Source organism: Mchenga conophoros, linkage group LG16, assembly GCF_057382185.1.
Source record: "Mchenga conophoros isolate Kocher_MC1m ecotype Shallow Benthic linkage group LG16, M_conophoros_male_GT1.1, whole genome shotgun sequence".
Classification (NCBI taxonomy): Eukaryota; Metazoa; Chordata; class Actinopteri; order Cichliformes; family Cichlidae; genus Mchenga; species Mchenga conophoros.
The window spans coordinates 24,850,076-24,857,159 of NC_140541.1; positions in this window are offsets into that span (position 1 = coordinate 24,850,076).

Here is a 7,084-nt window from a genome sequence, read left to right on the forward strand (position 1 = left end):
TTTTTCCTCTATCCAGACGCCATGTCAACAAAGCCCCCAGTGTTGCTGCCATGTAGGAGCTACAATGTCAGTCTGTCTGCTTAATTGCGAGTGGGATGAATGTTAATTTACACAGTCAAGAAGCTTCTTTGTAGCACTTTTATAGCCCAGAGGTGTAGATTTACATCTAAGGGATACAATGAGTTTTAGCTTGTGCTAAAAGGGGGGTGATAGAGCCCACATTCCTCGACCTCCCACGGCATATTGTTCCATTGTATATGAACACCTCGCTGCCACAGAACAGTCCTGGTCAGGGTAGGTGTGGAAGAAGAGCGAGGGGAGGGGGTCATCCTGACCTACAGCTGAACTTGAGCGAAAGGCAACATTTTATATTTGCTCAGTCTGCATGGTCGACATCAGAGTGCACAGCATACCTGCCAGCGGAAATGATCTGTATATCTAATGTACACTTTAGCTTTGTGAGATATGCTTTTAACCACTTTAACGAACAAGCCGAATTTCCACTTGAACAACAGCATTGTGCAACTCAAAGGGAGATATGCTGTACTACTACAAAATGTAGTAGTACGTAATTATAAGAGAGGTGGTCCTGACCCCAGGGGTTTGCTGCTAGACTTCACCAGAAAGGTTCCTGTGCACTACATGAATATGCTCAAGAAATCCACCCTGTATTTGTGTATTGGGCTGTCAAAAAATTAAATGAAAAGTCATTCTAATAGGCGACCCTTGGCCTAGATCATATTTCCTGTCAATTATGAAAGTATGAAGTCATGCATAGTTATGAGGCATGGGTGGGCCTATTAAAATTCATAAATGATTTGTGTTTATACCAGGCTACTCTAAACCACTTAATTCCACGTGGCCATGTAGAACTAATGCTGGTCCCCACTGTATACCTTAAAGATAGGCAGGTGCATTGAGTTTCTCACAAATTTTAATAACTCAATTTTCACTATTTAAGAGAGAAGTAAGACCTAAGGGGGAAAAGAGAGAAATTAACAAGTCAAACAATCTTTACTCTTGCTTTAGTACAGATAACATGTAATTTAGCAACAGGATTTTCATAATAAATTGTTTGCTTAAAGCCAGAAGATGCACCAGAAAAAAAAAACCTTTTCTTCCAACTGCCACAGTAATGGGCTAATTGTTTTCTGGTAATTATACCTTCTTCACCAGTAAACGTTTTGCAGACCTCTTGGGTTCCCGATGTAACTGAGGTGTGTGTGTGTAATTACATTTCTTAAGGTCAACCTTTCTCCAGGATGAATTAGTGAAATTGCATAGTTGACCACTTCAGGGCATGGATCCAAATGCAATTATCTTTATTAATAGATCTTCACTTCATTGGCAAGAGATGACTCGGAATCCAACTTACTGACACAAAACATGCCGTGCATCTTAAAGTTGCCTCACAACATCGCTAATCTTACATTTCTTCATTTGGAAAGCATGACACAGTCAAAGCCGCCTTCCTCTTGTTAATCGAAATTAAGGAGAAGTGTTTTGGTATTGAATCCTGAATGCCAGTGTAAATACTGGCTTGAAATGCGCAAACACTTGATTTGTTTTTTCTCACCGTGTGGGGCCTGGTACGAGATATTGATCAGAGAATATCCTGGTCAATCAGACTAAATGATTGCCTATAAGCCCTCAGCGCCTCCTGCTTGCTGGAAGGCATGAGGGGGATCCGCAGGAAACCGAATTACAGAAGCCCAGATATGAGCTGCCTGGCCACTGATAGTTCCCAGCAGCCTCGTGGAACTGAGCAATGCAAATGTACAATAAACAGGGCCTAAGCTGGTGGAGGTCTTTCAATCACACAGGGGCAATAGTTCAACCCCCGCCATGCATAATCCCAGCCTTGAAACCCCTGGGAGTCCAGCTTCCAACCTGCTCAATGGCACAAAGATATTAGATAGCCATATGTAGATTCACTAGGTAAACAGACTCTCATGATAACACAATACGCTCTCTTTTCTACCAGGAATATATTTGAAGCTAAATTCTGCTTTTTTTTCCTGAGAGAAGGCTCAAATTGAAGGCTTAGCTTTGCGCCATCAGAATTCGATGCAGCTGTTTGCTTTGTTTAACATCCTTGATATATCTCTTGCTGAGAAGAAATTGGTATCTGTTCTTTGTGAATTAAGTTGCCGGGGTGTTTGCATTGCAGACAGGGCTAGACTGGAGTGTGGCTGGTAGAGGGCCTGTTGGAGGGGGGGTGAAGTGTGTTAAGGCAAATGACAAAAAAAATCTCATGGAAACTGAGAAAACTGGATATTAGTTGGAGAGGAAAAGAAACAGAAAATAGAAAGTGTTCTTTTTTTGATGCTGATCTAAGGATTCAAAGTTATTTGATTACAGCTTAAGTGGTTTTATTCTAATGAGCTGATGATTTAATTGACTAGCTCCAGCTCTGGGTGGATTGTTACCTCTGTATGATTAGTTCTGTGCAGTAGATTTATTGTTCTTTACTCTTGATGTTCAGCCTTTCCCGGGACATGTTTACTCACTCAGTCTTTCACTAACACGGCCACACGCACACAAGCTACGCACTAAAAATAATTCTAACACAACCAAGCAAGTACATCTGTGTGAAAACACAGACGCACACACAAGGACGCAGTCGCTTTGTCACACATGCATCCGCTAGAATAGAAGTGCATAAACGCATATACACACACAAACAGCAGGGAGAGTGCTTGTCTGTGTGGGGGGAGGGTCAGTAGGAACGGAAGATAGCAGTCTGGGATGGGGTGGAGGGTGATGGGTAAGGTTGGGACTGCTCGTGTTCTCCAGGTCTGTGTAACACCCCCACACCCTCAACCACCTCCTCCTCCTCTTTCCCTCCCCTGCCTTTCTCGCCAGCGGCTCACTAGTCCCAGCAGGAGCCACTCCAGGCTTGGGAGAGGGTCCTTCCGGCCAGCAGGGGATCCAGAGAGGGGGAGTTAGCGAGGGAACAGAGAAGAGAGATGTGAGATGGGCCATTTTAGGCTTGCATCACATGATCGGGAGGTGGCTGATGAGGAGCTGACACCTATCATCTGTTCTGCCCGTCCATTATGTCAAATAGAGTGAAGTGACAGAAGGACAATGTGTTCAAAAGAAAACCCCTCGATCAACCTTTTTGTTTGCAACAAATGTAGCAGAAATAGCCACAGGAGTCCCAGATAGGATACGGCTACGATGTTCTGAAATTTCTCCTCTAATGTCATCGTCAGTTTTCTCACTTGTAATCGCTTTAAGACTTGTTTTGTTCAGTTTCATGCCTATACCGTTGATCTGCCCGTGTATCTGTTGCTAATGATGCCTCTGAGGTGCATTTTATTTTGTCACAGATACAGTGCTGTAATTAAGTGGCTCTCAGTCCTGCTCCTCAGTACCCAGAGTGCTGCTTGTTTTCAGTCCTACTAGAATCTTAATTTCATTCAGCTGGTGTTCTAGGTCTAAATCAGGCCCTGATTACATGACAAAAGTGGAAACCAGCAGGGCCTCTGCATCCGAAAGGACTAGAAATGAGAATAAGTGAAACTCGCTGCACAGTAGAAAGCAAAATGCAAATGAGATCATTTAAAAAGTAACCAAGTTTGTCAATTTTCTAAACTTGTCCGTAGGTAAGCTGAAGGTATAAGAGCAAAGCTCGAGGCTGTTTCTTTTGGTGCTGAACACATGAGTCCGCTTGGAAATGTAAGCACTTGTGAGTAAGAGATGATAATGATGGTATAATAGGAATCTATTAGTCCTTCAGTTTTTGCATGCCTAATAATTAGATTAATTGAATGACACTCATTTAGAGAAAATGAGGGACCCAGTGGTGTTAATTCAACCTGTGTTTCCAGATGCTCAATTCTAAACAGCTAAGTGAACTACCTAATCATAGGCCACCATCTGGGAATTCCCCTTCAAGGCAGCAATAGGGGATGGCGCCATAATACGTTTTAAAGGCATCAACTGATGGTTGCCTCCAACTAAACATATTGACGCCTCTCCAGCTAACAAATGGGGGGTAAAAGTGAGTGCCTTGATTATTAACTCCCTGTTCATTTAGGGCACCTAATGCTAATTTCTGTCTTTTATATGAAGGTAAATAAGGTCATTATGGCTGTGTTAATGATTAGCATATCTCACAGGTGTAATTCTCTGGGAGTACTGCTCTGAGACTCTTTTCCTTCTGTAAAAATCACTCAGTGCCATGCCAACATAGGGAGACTGACTAATTTATCCCCAAATTTGCACCATGTACAAAAAATCATGCAAATGAACTGGGTTCTCAATTGGAAGACACAGCATTTGGGTGACATTAATCAAAGAAAAATATGCAGACAAAGGTGACAGTAATCCCAATACTCATGCATAAGTGGCACAGCTGTGATTTGACTCACTGTATATCTATACGGTTCCTTGCATGGACCGGAGCACAAATGGAAATACATTACGAAACCACCTCCTCTCATTATTTTTTTTATTTTAGCTCACAGAGATCAAGTGGCAACGGACTTCAAAAAAAAAATTTTTTTCTTCACACTTAGGTGCTCATGCCTTGCCGTTACAATAATTCAATTACGAGTATCTGTTGGGTTTTCCATTATCACTTAAAGTTGGCAAGAAGCAAAAGATTTCAGGTTGTCAAGAGTGGGGATATCTTGTCATCTGTAAATGAGCATGTAGTTGTGTGGCTGGTATGACACATGAGGTGCTTCAAAAAAAATAAAAAAGTTACCAAAATTAAAATAATTTGACGGTTAAATAAGTATGTCAAGATAAATTGTGTGGGTTTATGCGTGTTTTTCAATCTCGTTAATGATGATTGATATAGACATGTGATAATTGTAATTATCTCCCACTGCCTCCCGCTCTTTACACATGTGCATCTTCATTAGCTCGGTGAGCCTATAGATAGAATGCAGCATATACAATTCCTTGGAGTGTGAAATTTTCCAACATTCACCCATTCATCTGCCTGGTGTACAACTGTTGTGAGAGCAGTGCACTGCCACAGCCTGCGCTCACCTAAGCTCTCGACTGAGTTGTAGTGCGACGCAGCCTAATCCCCCAACAGAGCCGACAAGCCAGCCTGCAAACAGAGCTCGCTGCTGGCTCTCTCTGCGTGGAGGGAGCAAACCAACATCATAACAAAGGGTGTTTATGGAAAAATAGATGCTGGCGCAGCCGACCAGAAAGGGCTTAGCAGTGATCAGACCCCGCTCCCACCTTTATCCTTCACCGTTCACATTGAAATGCAAATATCAAGGCAGGGTTTCCACCCGCGTGCCACTCACAAATTGAAAAGCAGTTTTTATCTATGCAAATGCAAGCATGGTAATTGAAGTTAATCAATCAATGCTAGCTTTCACTAAAACCTTGAACATGATTGAATAAAGTAATTATCATTCAGGAGAAAATGATGAAGTTGTAGACAGCATGAACCTTATTAAAGGAGGATTTTGAGTCACAATGGCTTAATTTAGCAGCCCCCTCTGTGTCTTCCTCCTCTTCTCCCCTCTGCCTCTCTTTCTCACTCCATCCCTCTTATCTTTGCTCTCTGGCTCAATCTTGTGTGAGGCAGAATAACTCACTGTTAAGAATATTTTAAGGCAGTGTGAAATATGCGAGTCCGACCACTTGTGGAACGAAAAATAAGGTAAGTCCTGATGGAAGCATTTATTGCCGATTTAAACTGTCTTTAAACTCTTTTTCCCCTCCCCAGAGAATAACAGTCAAATTATGTCCTGCCTTTAAATTCTTTTGCTTTAACCCTTGTGTGGTGTTCGTATTTTTGTTACTCAGCCAGTGTTCATGGGTCTGGTGGACCCGCTAGAGTTTTGGCTTTCCAAATTAACACTATCAAACAATTTTATGTTAAATTACTCAACAGATGTTTACTTCATCCCAATTACAAGACATATGAACAGCAAACATGGTTAATTTTTTCCCTTTACCTTTGTTAGATCACATTTATGAATTAATGTGCTTCTCGTTTTTCTTTTATATAAAATGTTATAAATAAATCAGTTATAATCAAGTGGAGTGAGTGGAAAGACACAACACATTTACACGTGAAAAAATAATTAATTGTTTAATTTTTCTTTTGAAAAAAACTGAACACGGGTCTCACAGACCCGAACACCATACAAGGGTTAAAGTAAAATCAGAGGGAGATACATGGGAATTTTCTTTCTGACCATTTTGATGAAAAACAAGAAACCTAACATATTTAACTCAGTTCCCATTAAAGAACTTTATTTTTAGTCCACACGTCTTGCAATGACACAGATGTGATTTAAATGTTATAAATGTCTATATTTTATGAACTCAATTTAAATCTGGCTTTAGTAATATATCAGAAGCACAAACTAGTGCAAACACTCTGTCGGATGTTACCAAACTGTATCTACCTCTGCAGGTATGTCCTAAAATTAACTCCCATAATGAACAATTTGAAACTTTCCTAATTAGCTGCCAGAAGAGAGGTGATAAATACACGTGGACTTTGAAGTAGCGTCTCTTCGGGGCTTATCCTCACTGACCGAACGCAAACCTTTCTTTGATTCACACTTGATGTATCTGTTCTTTGAGGCTGAAATGACACTTGTACATAACAGTTGAGGTTAGGGATGAAAAAAAGAGAGATATCAGTGTCAACCATTTTCAAATGAAACCTCCCCCCATCCCATCCCCCTAAGCTTCCACCTGTCATCCAAGACGGTGGTAATTGAGACTTCCAGTGTGCTCCGGCTGGCTACCTTACTGTAGCTCTCCTGGCTGCTCTCCTTGTGGCAGGGCTAGTTAAAGGCCTCTTTGGTTTGTCACAGAGTTTAATATGCACCCTACATAATTATGCAGGATTCACAGTGCTATCAAACTGCAATTCAAATTAGTTCAGGATTAAAGGCACAGAACAGTACTGGTTCCTTAATTGCATTGTACTGTGCTGATCACATTCAAATACCCATTACTCATTCCCTCTGCGGAGCAATAAGTCAGAGGGATTAATACTGAGGCAGGTGACAGGGCCAAGCCATTAAAAGGCAGTTATGCAGAAAGCATGGCTGGTTTTATTCACGTTAATGAAATCAGTGAAATGAAA